The sequence below is a fragment of the Copadichromis virginalis genome, linkage group LG17 (assembly GCF_057382275.1).
Source record: "Copadichromis virginalis isolate Kocher_CV1m ecotype Utaka linkage group LG17, C_Virginalis_male_GT1.1, whole genome shotgun sequence".
In the NCBI taxonomy this organism is placed as follows: domain Eukaryota; kingdom Metazoa; phylum Chordata; class Actinopteri; order Cichliformes; family Cichlidae; genus Copadichromis; species Copadichromis virginalis.
The window spans coordinates 6015041-6029978 of record NC_140634.1 but is presented as its reverse complement, the minus strand read 5'-3'; the positions used below and the strand labels follow the sequence as shown (position 1 = coordinate 6029978).

Below are 14938 nucleotides of genomic sequence, written 5' to 3'. Positions count from 1 at the left end.
ACCACATTTCTCCAGGCCGGTCCTAATCAGCTTACTCAGTATCACTAGATCCAATGCTGCTCCTCCAGCACAGCACACAAAAGTAGGAGAGACCGGAGATGCCATGGCTTAGTTAGGAGACTGTTTGCTTCAAGGCCACTAGAAGGTGCTGCCATAAAACTACAATAAATGAATTGACCTTTTGACCTGCTCACACTCTTTTATGCAAAACCCTGCTGATGTTACACACACACACACATAAAGAGATTCTAGGTCTGACCAACCGTCTCCGCCGTGGGCAAAAAGATGACAGTCAATAAAATTCTAAAATTTTATTTATAAACACAATGAATAATAGTTAAAAGTCCAGTGTCCCATTTAGGTACAAAGTAAAAACACACAGTCCAAGGCCAGAGCCAGCTATGCCACAAAGCCAGTTGCACTCCACACGTTGTTCACTTCAACAGGGGTAGCAATTGTCCTCTGAGACCCACCACCCTGTAAGTAGAAAGCCAGTGATCACTCCATCCTCTGCAACTCAGCTGCCTTCAGGCTACAGCATATAATAGGCCCTAGCCTGCACAGAGCGACAAAATAAGACAATTCACTATATAATTCACAGCCCATCCATCCCAAACATATCAGATCATTAGAGGTTTTGTCACATTACATACCTGCACTGAGAGACAAAATAAGACTAATGACGCTAAATTTAATTACGGGTCATGGACAGCCTTCATAAATGCTCATATTACTCACCCACACTGAATTCCAGCACAGGTTCATCTGGGTCCTGACTATTTCCTGCAAAATAACACAAACGTCATCAGAACATTAAGTCAGAGAAACAACATTTGGAGCTTTTGTACATGATAAATTATACTGCAGTAGTAAAACAAAGTCAAGCAGCAGTACATTTATTAAAATCACCTTCAGCTGTAATATTTAAACTGATTTAGTGTCAATTTAGATTATGTTTAGATTAAAATGAAACTAGTACCCTTGTAATGTCTTTTTAAATTAGAGGTAAATATTTGTATATTTTTTTACATAATATAATTATATTTACTGGATTTTCTCTCTATTGTAGTTTAATATTATAGTTATTACTTGTTTTTTATTGACTTGTCTTGTTTTTACAATGATTTGCTTTGACTGCAGCCTTTAAAGAAAAGACTATCTGTTCAGTAACTATCCATCAGACTGGGTCCATGTTACCAGCCAAATGGGTAATAATTAAAGTAAGTTTTGAATTACGTATATTTGGGTGTTTAGGTGACACTTTTGCAAAAAAAATTATATAATTAGGTTTAAAAAAACTAAACATGTATGTATTTAAAAACAATAAGTGTGTTAGAATTACTACAGCAACAGGTTGTAGCTCACTGTACTGTTTTTGAGCACAACTTTGGTGCTTTTGCCTCATTTTTAAATCAGTGATCCCAGTAGCACAGTCTAAGCAGAGACCTCAGTGCTTGGCAAACAATCAATAGAATCAATATAATTATTAAAAAGAAACAAAATAAATGCCAACCATATAAAAAACATAAACTTAAAGAAAAAAACTAAACTTGATTTTATGTCTTTAGGCTATTGTTAACAGCAAGCATGAGGTTAGTGCATATGTATTATTATTGGAAAGATTACTGCAAAGAAAAAAAAGTTGAACCAGGAGGGGGCGATATTGCTCTTCTTACAATGAGTTACATGCAGGCTATTACTTACCGTGTCACTCACATTTATTTCACAAATTAGCTGAACCCACTTAATTCGATTTAATTGTATTTATGCAGAGCTGAATCACAACAACATTCTCCTCGAGGTGGTATAGATTGTAAGGTAGAAAGTCTACAATTAAAAAGAAAAAACCTCAATACAGTGGGAAGGAACAACTCACTTTTAACAGGAAGCACCCTCTGGCAGAACCACGGTCAGGGAGCAAACTATCAAACTACGAGGTCTTTAAAATAAGGGTTCCACAGTGTCACAGTTTTCTGCATATAGTCGATTAATAAATGTTGAGAAAACAACTAATCGATTCAAATTTTTTATTTGAACAAGTATCAAATTGATTTTCACAGAAGCGTTCAATGGAACAAATACATAAATGGTAAACTGACTGCTTTTTATATAGGGTTTTTGTATTTTGCTCGTGCATTAAAAAGCGCTTTATACAACATGCCTCATTCACCTATTCACCCAAACATTATTACAAGCACCTTTTCTACAATTAAGCTAAACATGCATAAAATGTTAGCAGTGGAGATTTGGCACCTGAAAGGACCCCCTTTGATCCACTCCTAGTTTGAGTCTATTTACATTTAAATACTGATACTTCAATTTTGCCTTGGTTTGAGCTCCATAAAGCAGGCAAACCAGAATTAATCACAGAAGGCGAAAAAACACTGAAACTACGTTTTAAGCTGCGAGCCAAACAAACCAAAGGTAACCGTGTTTTGAAAAGAGCTATGAAGAGAAACAGACAGACTACTGTAATTTCTCAATAAAATGTCGCTTATTATCGCTCACTCTCAAGAACAAAAACGTGAGTAATTTTCCAGTAGCTCACCATATTTGGGATCTTCTAACATCCACACTTCATGTTTAAACGGTGGTGCGGAGGCGGTGTACCGTCGCAGGACGGATGTAGCATTCAGCGCGGTGTGCCTTTTTTTCAGTTGCTAAGCAACAGATTTGTCCCGCCCCCTTTCGTTATGACGAGCCGGGCCAGTCCTTTGACTGGTGACGTTACAAAGAAACCGACCTTATATATAGACCTGGCTGTTCAGTTGAAACGCATTCATACAGCGGGACAGCAGCGCTTTAAACGTTCAAACACGGAGTTTAACACAAAACAACATTTTAGGCATAAAAAACAAAAAAGTGAAATGGCAAGCTCAAACTGTAACACAATGACAAATGATGAAACAGTTCAGACCAATCGGGATAATTCTACAGTACATGCTTTAGTATCCCTCTTGAATAACTTGTTCAGTGATTTTTCGTACAAGCAGTGGGAAGAGCTTACCTCAGGCTATCCGGATTGCTCCACCGCTAAGCGGCTTGCAGGTTTTGTAGAGGACGTAATGGACCTGTGTGAACAGTCAGGAGCAGTATCACCACTGAGGTCTTCCCAGAACTCCCCTGTACATCAAAACTGTTCTGTCCACACCACCACTGGCAAAACGTTTTTGTCACCTGTGAAATTTTTGGACGATTCTGCTGAGCAGGAGTTTGATACAGCACAGAATATAGATGCTAACAGCCAAGAAACAGCTAACACAGAAGAACGCTGTCAAAATGCTGACCAACACAGTGCTGCAAAAGCAGAAAACAATCCAATTCCAGATCCCCAGCAGCAGAAATCCTGTGTTGAACATGAAGCCAGCATCCCACCGTTAACAAACATAAGTCAAACGGAGTCATATAAAAAGATACAGAATCACAGATCTTCTGTAGACTGTGAGCCACCTGAAAACACCTTAGACTTTGAAAGGTGGTTAGAGACATTAATTCAGGCTGTGCTTTCAAAGCTTGGTAAACTTTTAAAGTGCCCTCATTCTCACCAAAAACGTTTGTTGGATCTACTCTTGGACAAATTCAAGTGGATGGATTTGCATTTAGACCGAAAAGTGCAGAATTATTTTGACTGCATTGCTAATGCCATTTTCACTGATATTTGTGACAAATTACATAAAGTGTCACTAATATCATTGGGGAGGAGTGGGGAGGAGGATTCAATGAATTTAATGGGACAACCAATGTTTAATATCATAACTACTTCAGTATTCCAAGAACACCTGTTGGCAGTAACAATTATCGATAGACTGGAATCATATGAAAAGAAAGAAAGATGCAGACTTTCAGTGGAAAGCTTTGTGGAAGGACTGATTTCCCGGGTTGCAAAAAAATCAGGCACAGTCTTCATCATTGAAGATGCTGAAGCTATCTCCAACCGGCTTACCATGAAAATCTGGACTGAAATCAGGGCAGAATACGACAAAATCCCCCCAGAGAAGTTCAAGAAACTCAGCGAGAGGGTTTTCAAATCCCTCTGTAAAAGATGGAAGCATGCAGCGGTTATTGTGACATTCTGGCAATTAAACGTCCAAGATCTTGATGAAGATATTGTTAAAACTTTCAAAAGAAAGATATTCACAGAACCAAGTTGCATATCTAAGTGCTTCTCATCGGTGCGTGCATTTTTTGGGAGGTTTAAGGGAGGAAACAAAGTTTCCCCTTTATAGTGACATCGTGATATCAACAGCAAGATATTTTCTAAAACTCACTGGACACTTTAAATTAGCTAGTTTTACATTTAGATCAGATCAAGTCATTTTTGAAATCCCCAGGAATGGTCGCGGCAGATGGCCACCCCGCCCTGAGCCTGGTTCTGTCGAAGGTTTCTTCCTCTTAAAAGGGAGTTTTTCCTTCCCACTGTCGCCTCGTGCTTGCTCAGAGGGGTTTGTTCTTTTGGGGTTTTCTTTTTAATACTGTAAGTTGTTACCTTACAGTGTGAAGCACCTTGAAAACACCATTGTTTCCTTTGGTGCTATACAGATTGAAGTGACTTGCACTGACAACATAACTAAGCTGGGACTTTAATTTAACATCAATAAAATTATAAAAATATTACATCTTGATTTCTGCTTGTTTTCATTGTCTGTGACTTAATGAATACAAATGTGTAATTTAACAGATTTTTTCTTTATGTTAGTCTGACCGGTGATTCCACGTTGGCCTTAGGTGTTGGCGCGGATACGCTGCAGCCCCTGAGCCATTAATGGCCCAGCACACTACAGTAAAAACAAAACAACAGCCATCTCTCCAACTAGGAAAGGAAAATAATAAACTGCCTCCTTGGAGGCAACCTGACTCAAAACAGTTGCAGTCCAACTCAGACCGACTGCAATCACTCTCAGGCAGATTGATGAAGATCTGCAAATAACTGTTGTCTAATTTATAAACGCAGACAGATTGCCAACACGTCTGTTTACAATAGAGGACTGTACTTACATGGTTGCAAACTGGTTGTTGTCTTGCTTATATGAAAACATTGCTTTGGAGCAATGAAACTCAAACACATTCATTTTAAAAATGCCTCAAAATGAAATTTTGAAATATTTGGCTTTATGCTTTGAAAGTGCCGTTGTGAGTGGGAGTGTGAAATCCTTACTTGATGTGTTCCCTTTGCCTTTACTGTTTTCAGTTTTATTTGTCATATGCAAGTTAGCACAGGGTCAACATTGCAATGAAATGTGTTTGACGAGCAGCAGTCACTCAGCAGCATGGTACAGTAGAAATATAATAAAATATAATAAAATAAAAAATAGAAAAATAGTAAAGAGCAAAATATTAGAGAGACGTGGTAAAAGAGAAAAGATGACTAAATATATATGTATCTATAAATATAAATATATGTACACTAGTGATTAAATAAGAAAATCTTGAAAAGAAATATGACGGGAGGCCAAATGGGATGTTGCACAGGAATGAGCAGCAGAAAATTACAGTATTACTCAGACTTTTAATAGTCATATTGTCAGTTTTGGCCGACGGTCATGGGTCACTTCCACTAAAATAGCACGAGACTGGAGTAAAATGTACTTTATTAATGAGAACACATGGTGATACAGCAAAGAATCCAACCCTTCTGAAAAGCAAATGGCTTCCTGTCATACTCTACCTGATTCAGGTGAGCATCTGGAATAGACCAAGTCTGGGGGTCAGCAAACCAAAGGAAAACAAAACCCTCCCCATAAGAAAACCACTACAATATAACCAACACGTTCTCACTCCCAAAGCGTAACATTTTACGCTAGGTGACAAATCGTCACCATATTACGTTACATTTTACGCTAGGTGACAAATCTTCACCATATTACGTTTTTGGCTACCCACCACGTTCCTAAATGACGACCTCGGAAAAAAGAGGAAATATGAGAACCGTCTGGACTGAATCTACACATGTTTGCTCTTTTTCTTCAAATCGCTTAGAAACACGCTATTTAACATCATTAAAGTCCTGGTTAAGGTCAGGAATAAGGTTATGGTCAGGGCTAGGGATAAGGTTAGGTTTAGGGCTGGAATACAGGGCTGGAACGTCTATTACCGCGGGAGCGTCATTGCACTGGATTCCAGCCATAGCCCGCCGCGTACAATAAGAACGCCGAAGGTCTCCTTTCGCGTTCCTCAGGAACGCTGCGGGACGTGACAAAACGTCGACATGTTACGCCTCGGGAGTGAGAATGGGCTGATATAGCACATCATAGACATGAAGATTTGGAACAAGTCCTATAAATAATTCATTAACATATAAACTTCAGTCTCTTCTATATACATTAAAACAGCGGTCCCCAACCTTTTTTGCGCCACGGACCGGTTTATGCCCGACAATATTTTTATGGACCGGCCTTTAAGGTGTCACAGATAAATACAACAAAATAAAACTAGTACCGGTACCGGAAAAAAAGAAGATTTATTCATAACACACGTGAAAGACCCAGGAAAACAGAGTTAACGATAAAAACGATAACAAAATAACGATAAAAACTCTGAAAACCATACATTTCACACCCGAGCCTCATCTCTCGACCAAACGACGGTCCGTGGCCCGGCGGTTGGGGACCGCTGCATTAAAACACCTTAACCACACAGTTAGGTTTCAGCCCTCGCTGACTCAGAACAAAGTAAGACAATCAGAGTTCGATTGGTTTTTACTTGTGCAGGGGAAGCCTGGTCAGATTCTCAGAGTTGCAAGCTCTACACCCAAACTCAGACAACTCCAACTCCAGCCTTTTATTGAATGAAAACAGTTACACAACCGCCCATTGTAAACCCCATATGTTGTGTGGTAAAAGCTAAGGCACTGTGTGTGTGTGTGTGTGTGTGTGTGAGAGAGAGTGTATGTGTGTCTGTATACGTGACTTCCTGGTTACAAACGTTTTAACCACATCTCTAGTCATAAAAGGGTATCTCCCCTCAACCTCGTATATGGCTTAACCTCTTTAACAGTCCACCATTTACATGGTGAGCCCATACTGTAAAGGGCAGGAAGTGAACATTCCTTACCAAATAAGGAAACCAGAATCTTACATAGATTGGGCCTGCAGTTGAAAACTATAGCTAGTAACATCCCCAACATCCTACATGTGGGGGAGGAACAGAAAAATATCTGAACATACAGTTCAAGACAAGGTCCAAGCACAATAATGACAACTTTTAACAAAATCACTCCAACACACACTCCCCTAGCCTGGCACATTGGTTTGCTCCAGGAGCTCATAAGCAGGTGATTGAGCTGCTTTTACTCTTTACAAAGTGAGTACTGTTAACACTTCTCTTTTTACATATACAACTAATTTAGGTTACAGACAAATGTTTAAATGTGAACAGCTCTAACACGGGTTCTTTTCCTGACACAGGTAGGATGGCCAGTCCCCCTGTCTCTTCACCTTTCACGAGTCACTTAAATAACAACCCAAAAAACCTAATAAAGATCACAATCAACCAGTGTGTGTTTTTCTTCATTATGGTTTTTAAATACAAATCAGTCAGTCAATTAATAAAAATACAAGTAAGGGTAATGGAACCCCTGGTCTCCATTACACACATAAATACCATAAAGACACTAAGTCGTAGAGCTCTGAACTCCTTGCTTTTATGATATTTACACTTCTTCTTGGCCTTCTCCTTCACTCTGAGTCACTGCAGGATAAACGCATCAGCTCAGACATTCAATAATTAAAATATGTGTAGGTGACCGTTTGGCAGAAGACGATGTCGAGGCGGTACTGCAGTGACACGTCCGTGGCTATCGTCGGGGCGGTGTCCTGCATCAGCAGGAAGTCCATAGACTTCTTGGCTTTGTTGCTCATCGTGGCTCTGTAGTCCGTGGGCGTGGCCTGCAAAAAGTGTAAATAAACCATCAGAGACCAAACACAAATATGCCTTCTAACCACTAGTTTAGACAACATCTTGCAAAGAGTGTGTATTTCAGAGTGCAGTTGTTTTTAAATTTGACAGAAACAGAAAAAAAGACGGAACAGAAGGACAACAGGGAAAGCAGAAGCACCGACACACTGAAATCTTTTAGGGTCAAGCTCCAGAACTAGCCACAAATCCTGCTGGAAAGAACCTAAAAATACTTAAAAATACTTGCAGAGATCTAATGGAGCCGTTAACTCAAAAGCCTGGTGTCAGGCATGTTCTTTAATAAATAAGAAACGAGCTGATATGTTACAGACCCCAGTCTTTACGTAAAGAAAAAGCTGACATTTAGAGCGGTCTCGCAGCAGATTTTAAAACAGTGACACTGATTTGTGGGGTTTTTGTGCACAAATTTGAACCTTTTTGTTTTATCCATGTCCTTGAACACAGCTTGTGACTTGGGCGCTTTCATATGTACCGATTCATTTAGGTTTGTGCACTGAGGCCAGATTTAGGTATTAAAAACGAGTCAGTCATAACACTTCTTACATTAGTTAAAAAGCTGAGCTTACACTAAACCAACATTTAAATTTCCCCTTGTGGGACTAATAAAGGTATATCATATCATATCATTACTACAGTATTGCTGCAACATTGTAAAGACAAAGATGACACACAGACCAGACATAAAACACTGAACACTTTTTAAAGAAGAGTCATTTAAGAGTATTTTCTCTAGAATAAAGTCGGCTGATATGGTGAAGGAAAAATCTGCTCACGAATCCTCCAACTTCTTAAAAGTAAGGAGTGACCTGAGCTGGAAATCAACATGAGAGGGATGACTCAAGAAGAAGAAGAAGCAACAAGAAAAGAAAAACAGAGTTCAGAGTCTAGTTAAGATATTAAGCTGTATCCACAATGTGTGCCAAGAAACTAAGCTTGTCTGTTCTCATGCTAAAGAAATAAAAAATCTGGAATCAGAAAACAGCCAATAACTGCTGATCAACTCACCCACTCCTCTTCGTGCCAGTCCACGTGCAGTGACGACTGGCTGTTGTGACCGCTGTACTTTGCTCTCAGCGTATCCTGGTCATTGCGGAGCACTACTTGTTCAGACTCAGCGGAAGGAGAAGCTTTGGTTGCGATGTACTCGCCCCGTACTGCGTTCAGGGCCTAAATAGCTGAAGCTAGCAGCTTGCAGCCGCACACTGTCACCAGCTGACGGGTCTGAAAGGAAGAGGGTATGAATGAAATATGAAGCGTCCCCACGTAACGTCAAACACTTTTAGTACCTTGTCAGCCAGACTGGCGAGCGATTGGTCTTTGGCAGCTTGAGATAGCCTCTGCGTAATAGCTGACCTGAGTCTTCTGCGTGTTGACGTGGGCGATGATCTCTTTGGCTCGGACAGTGTCCTGGGGTATGTGGATGATGACTGAGCTGGAGAGGGCACTACTGCAGGGAACAAAGACACACAGACACGTCTTTATCCAAGCTGGGACTGAGGATACTCTTACACTCACCAGCCACTTTATTAGGTACATGTGTTCAAAAGCTTGTGGCAGCAATTTAGTGCATTTAGTCAAATAAAGACAATAGAGTGGCCTGCAGGTGTATATTTTTGTAATGTTTCTGTCTTATGCCTGAAATATGCTTCAGCAGGAAATATACGCTGTAACTGGAAACAACAGCGTGGAATGGACCGGTTTAGTGTTAAGAGGTGTTACATCTGAAGTTAGAACGTAAATTTCCTGCAGAAATCTAAATCAAGCTTCAGAGGTACTGTTCCAAAAATATAGGGAGGGACGTTACCCACCAGATGTAAAAACAAACACTGTCTGCATGCACATGCCTGCTCTCAACGAGCCTAATCGTGGCTTAGAAAAAACAAGGAGGAGCCGACTGCCGGGGACGGAGAGCGATACCACTCGCTTCACAAATTCAGACCATCTGTGTAGAAGAATTTTAGAAACGTCTCATTAATATTGTCAGGATTTGACTTGTTTTTGATAGACTTTAAAATGACTGAATTTATACAATGAGCAGTATTCATATACAACTTTGTGACAAAGGATTTGCTCATTTTAAGGTAACACACATTTTAGTTCTATATTAGTGAACACATCACCGATGCGCTACGTGCCCTTTTTTCCTTGCATTAACATGATAAGCTGTGCAAAACCCCATTCTTCCAGCTTAAAACTGAAAATACTTTGTTGTACAAATCTTAAGGATAAGATAAGAAGAACTTTATTTATCCCGAGGGAAATTCTTTAGTCATACACATACTCAATGCAGCAAGAGAGACAGAGGAACAGAGGAATAAGATATACCATATATACAATAAGAATACTACTATTACAGTAATATACAGTAGGATAGTGCAAAATACAATATCAAATAACTCTAATGAAGTTAGTTCAGTCAAATGAAAACAAGCAAAGCAGTGCAAGGACTCACCATTCCTCCTCATTTACGCTGATTGGAAAAGTAACAAAAGCAAAATTAAGAGGAAGCCATAAAATGGGAACTGAAGTATTAATGCAGAAATTGAAGAAACAAGATGACCAAAAACGACTGTTTAAATACAAATCACAAGACGAATAAAGCAAAATATAAAAACCCAAAACAGGAGCAGAGGTCATCGCTATGCCATTGCATTTGTCCCTAACCACCAGAATCCCTCACGTTAACTTTTATCAAGTGGAAAAAAGTGAAGCTGGCGTTCATCCTCCAGCTTCACTGTGCTAATGTTATGCTAACAAACCTGTGTCGCTAGCAATCACGTAGCACAACATTATATACCAGGTAGTCCAACTTCAGTAACCCTGCAAACGCCACTGCTGTTTACTTTTCTGTCTTCATTTATGTTGGAAGTGGTAGCAGAGCTGTACGTTTTAATTAGTTTAAAAAATCTCTCAGTCAGAACATGGTATGAAATGTTTAGGTGGAAACTAGCAAGCTAACTTCCTGTTAACTTGTAACTCCGTTAAATTTAATAAATTCTGTTTTCATTGATGCATGGATGTTAAACTTAATTGTTACACCTGGTAAAGCAGCAAGGTTGATGATTTTATTAAAGATGAAAGAATTTAGACCGTTTTTAACTCTCAGTGTTCATCCGACTTTGGGAGCTGAAGCCCACGGAGTTTTGGACCCAGATTACTCCATGAAGCTCCTCACTACGGCAGCCGTAATGCTCTGACAATCCATCAAGCAGTGCAGCTTACCAAAGTAGTACTAAAACATTTTTTAACAGATGTCTGCACGCCAAAATCGGTTCGAGGTCAGTAAGCACAACCAGAATTCATACATAGGCACTCTTTCGATTTTTGAGAAAATTAATTAAGTGTGCCATATAGTGTGGAAAATATGTTATACAGAAGAAAAGAATATTTCCTGATATATATCATTACCGCACGTGCTTCAAATTATACAGCGATATGGATTTTAGGCCATATCGCCCAGCCCTAATGTGACGCCCGACTTTACTCTCAACTTACTGTTTCTTTGCTTCCTCAAACTTCTGGATGAGCTTCCTCAGAACGCCATTTTTAGAAACCCTGGCAGTGAGAGGCCGGTGCTCCGACAGTTACGACATCATATGTCTGTTCTGGAAAGACAAACGAGGATGTTTTAGAGGCACAAAAAGAAGTATGTGTGATCACAAGAAGATTTTTTTAAAATCATATGTATTTGTGTCTAAACCAAAACCCATTTCCCCTGTCCAAATCACGTTTTATGTTTTTAAACCCACTTTGCACAGAGAGGCATGTTTTGAAAAATTATTCTTACAAACGGGGAATGAAACAACTACGCTTAAAATAAAGATGGTATTAGTTTATTTTGTTCCAACCTGTAATTTATTGTAGTTTACTTTTATTTGTTTGCTTTTGGTTTTTTAAAGGTTTGAGGTGTGAAAGAAACTGCAGTGGAGTTTGAAAACAATAAATGGCTGTGTGTGGTTTGAGAATGTGTTTGTGCCGGGGGGCTGCGAAGATTTTCTTGTAAAACAAACAGGGGCCTAGCAAAAAAAAAAAAAAAAAAAAAAGGTTTGGAAACCACTGGTTTAATGTAACATCCTTTTATTTATCCTCCCTGTCCTATATATCCACGTTCAAAGTCATGGGTTTGGTCAATCTAAGGAGAGAAACTTAGACCTCCCTTTTGCCAGCCACCTCTTCCAGCTCATCTGGGGGAAAACTGAATTATTTCCAAGCCAACTGTGAAATGTAATCTCTCCACCGAGCCCTCAGTTTGCCCTGGGGCCTCCTACCTCCAGGACATGCCTAAAACACCTCATGCAGGTGGTGTCCAGAAGGCATCCAAATCACATGCCAGAATCACATCAGCTGCCTCCTTTCGATGTGAAGGAGCAGTGTCTCTAATCCAAATGCCTCCCCAATGACTGAACTCTTCATCCTATCACAAAGGCAAAGGCTGCCTACCCTTCAGAGAAGGGTTATTTTGTCACTTATATCTGCCATCTCATTCTTTCTGTCACTATCTAAAGCTCACGACCATAGTTGATGGTGGGGAGGTAGATTGACAGATAAATCAACAGCTTCACTTTTATGCTTAACTCTTACTTCAAAACAACAGAGCCCCAATCTGTCTGTCAACCTCCCGCTCTGTTCTCCCTTCATTTGTGAATAATTCAATTCAATTCAATTTTATTTATATAGCGCCAAATCACAACAAAAGTCGCCTCAAGGCGCTACAGAGAAAAACCCAACAATCATATGACCCCCTATGAGCAAGCACTTTGGCGACAGTGGGAAGGAAAAACTCCCTTTTAACAGGAAGAAACCTCCGGCAGAACCAGGCTCAGGGAGGGGCGGGGCCATCTGCTGCGACCGGTTGGGGTCAGAGAAGGAAGACAGGATAAAAGACATGCTGTGGAAGAGAGACAGAGGTTAATAACAGATATGATTCAATGCAGAGAGGTCTGTTAATAGGTGACTGGAAAGGAAAAACTCAATGCATCATGGGAATCCCCCGGCAGCCTACGTCTATTGCAGCATAACTAAGGGAGGATTCAGGATCACCTGGTCCAGCCCTAACTATATGCTTTAGCAAAAAGGAAAGTTTTAAGCCTGATCTTGAAAGTAGAGATAGTGTCTGTCTCCCGAATCCAAACTGGAAGCTGGTTCCACAGAAGAGGGGCCTGAAAACTGAAGGCTCTGCCTCCCATTCTACTTTTAAATACTCTAGGAACAACAAGTAGGCCTGCAGAGCGAGAGCGAAGTGCTCTAATAGGGTGATATGGTACTACAAGGTCATTAAGATAAGATGGGGCCTGATTATTTAAGACCTTGTATGTGAGGAGCAGGATTTTGAATTCAATTCTGGATTTAACAGGAAGCCAATAATAAGACCTTGAGGTACCAAAATTCTCCATTTGATGCAGCGAGTCATCCCTGACCTGCAGACAGGACTCTGCTCTTTCTTTGCTGAAGACCACGGCCCTTGACTTGAAGGTGCTCACTGTCCTTCCTGCAACTTCACTCTTTGATGCAAACCATCCCAGTTTACATCTAAGGCTGTCTGGGAACGTTTAGAGACAGGACACTCTCAGCCATCTGCTCCAGCACTCGTAGGTGGTTCCCATCAGTGGTTGGGAAGCGGCACATCCTCGACATCATGCCGCCAAACACTGAAGAAACACAAAATTCAGTTAGCTGGGATTAGATGAAGACAGATCTGACCAACGTTTTTCTCTGTGGACTGCCACTCAATCTCCGAGGTAAACAGACACCTCCCATTCACCGGGGACAATCAATTTAACTCAACCTTTTCAGGATATGTGACTGGAAGAGTTAATGAAGCTCTGTAAAATTGTCCACTTCTTTGTAAATGAACCATCCCATGTTGTGTAGCTCTCTGGATTTTGTACTTATTGGCCTACATATTTATTTAAAATAACAACAGCGTGAATATCAAAAACTGTTAACATTGCTTTAACAGGAAGTTAGCTTGCTAGTTTCCACCTAAACATTTCATACCATGTTCTGACTGAGAGAAATAATTGAGGACTAGCTAAGTAATTTAGCTTTGCTAGTTTTGCTAACACTGCTATCAACCCGTCCAAAATGCTATACAATAAACTTACCAAGTGCTGCGGCGTTTGTGAGGTCGAGGGTGCATTACCGCTGAATCGTTGGATGGCCGACAAAACGGCTCTTCCAATGTTTTCAGCTAAATCGCTGAACATGCTGGTAGGGAATAGTCGAAGCAGCTCATGGCAGTCAAAAGTGACCGTAAGAGGAGCGCAAACACAGAACCTGACCGCGACCGGCACACTTTAGCGCGGGAGGTTTTCTTGAAGCTTTTATTTTGGTATTTCCGTTGACCCGTACAATAAATTTGCATATTAGCTAAATATTTAGTTTTCCGTAACATTTAGATTTAACATTTAACATTTAGATTTATATATAACATTTAGATTTAACATTTAACATTTAGATTTATATATAACATTTAGATTTAACATTTAACATTTAGATTTATATATAACATTTAGATTTAACATTTAACATTTAGATTTATATATAATATTTAGATTTAACATTTAACATTTAGATTTATATATAACATTTAGATTTAACATTTAACATTTAGATTTATATATAACATTTAGATTTAACATTTAACATTTAGATTTATATATAACATTTAGATTTAACATTTAACATTTAGATTTATATATAATATTTACATTTAACATTTAACATTTACATTTAAATATAATATTTACATTTAACATTTAACATTTACATTTAAATATAATATTTACATTTAACATTTAGCATTTAGATTTAACATTTAACATTTAGATTTAACATTTAGCATTTAGATTTAACATTTAAAATCCTGTTTTAAATATGAAAAGTTACAAATATTTTACTAAATGTTGTAAAAAATGACTCGAAAAAACATGTTTTTGTAAGATTTAGAGCTAAATGTGGAAAAATGTTGCTGTTAATTTCGGCATGTTTCAGTTTACAAACGGCGCCCCATAGCCTGCTGCTG

General features: G+C 39.3%; 1 long non-coding RNA gene across 14 annotated transcripts; it reads right to left on the bottom strand.

The window, feature by feature from the left end:
* Positions 1–296: 296 nt before the first annotated feature.
* On the bottom strand, positions 297–14294 carry LOC146688880 (uncharacterized). 14 transcript variants are annotated; one of them, XR_014915924.1, is made up of 6 exons: positions 13332–14291; positions 11410–12802; positions 10367–10384; positions 8920–9856; positions 2549–7883; positions 297–783 (listed from the first exon to the last, which is right to left on the bottom strand). It is a non-coding gene; the product is annotated as an uncharacterized LOC146688880 (long non-coding RNA). The 14 variants fall into 14 exon arrangements; XR_014915928.1 differs by having other exon boundaries at positions 8920–9361; positions 13332–14290; XR_014915926.1 differs by having other exon boundaries at positions 297–556; positions 739–783; positions 8920–12802; positions 13332–14294.
* Between the last annotated feature and the right edge of the window lie 644 nt (positions 14295–14938).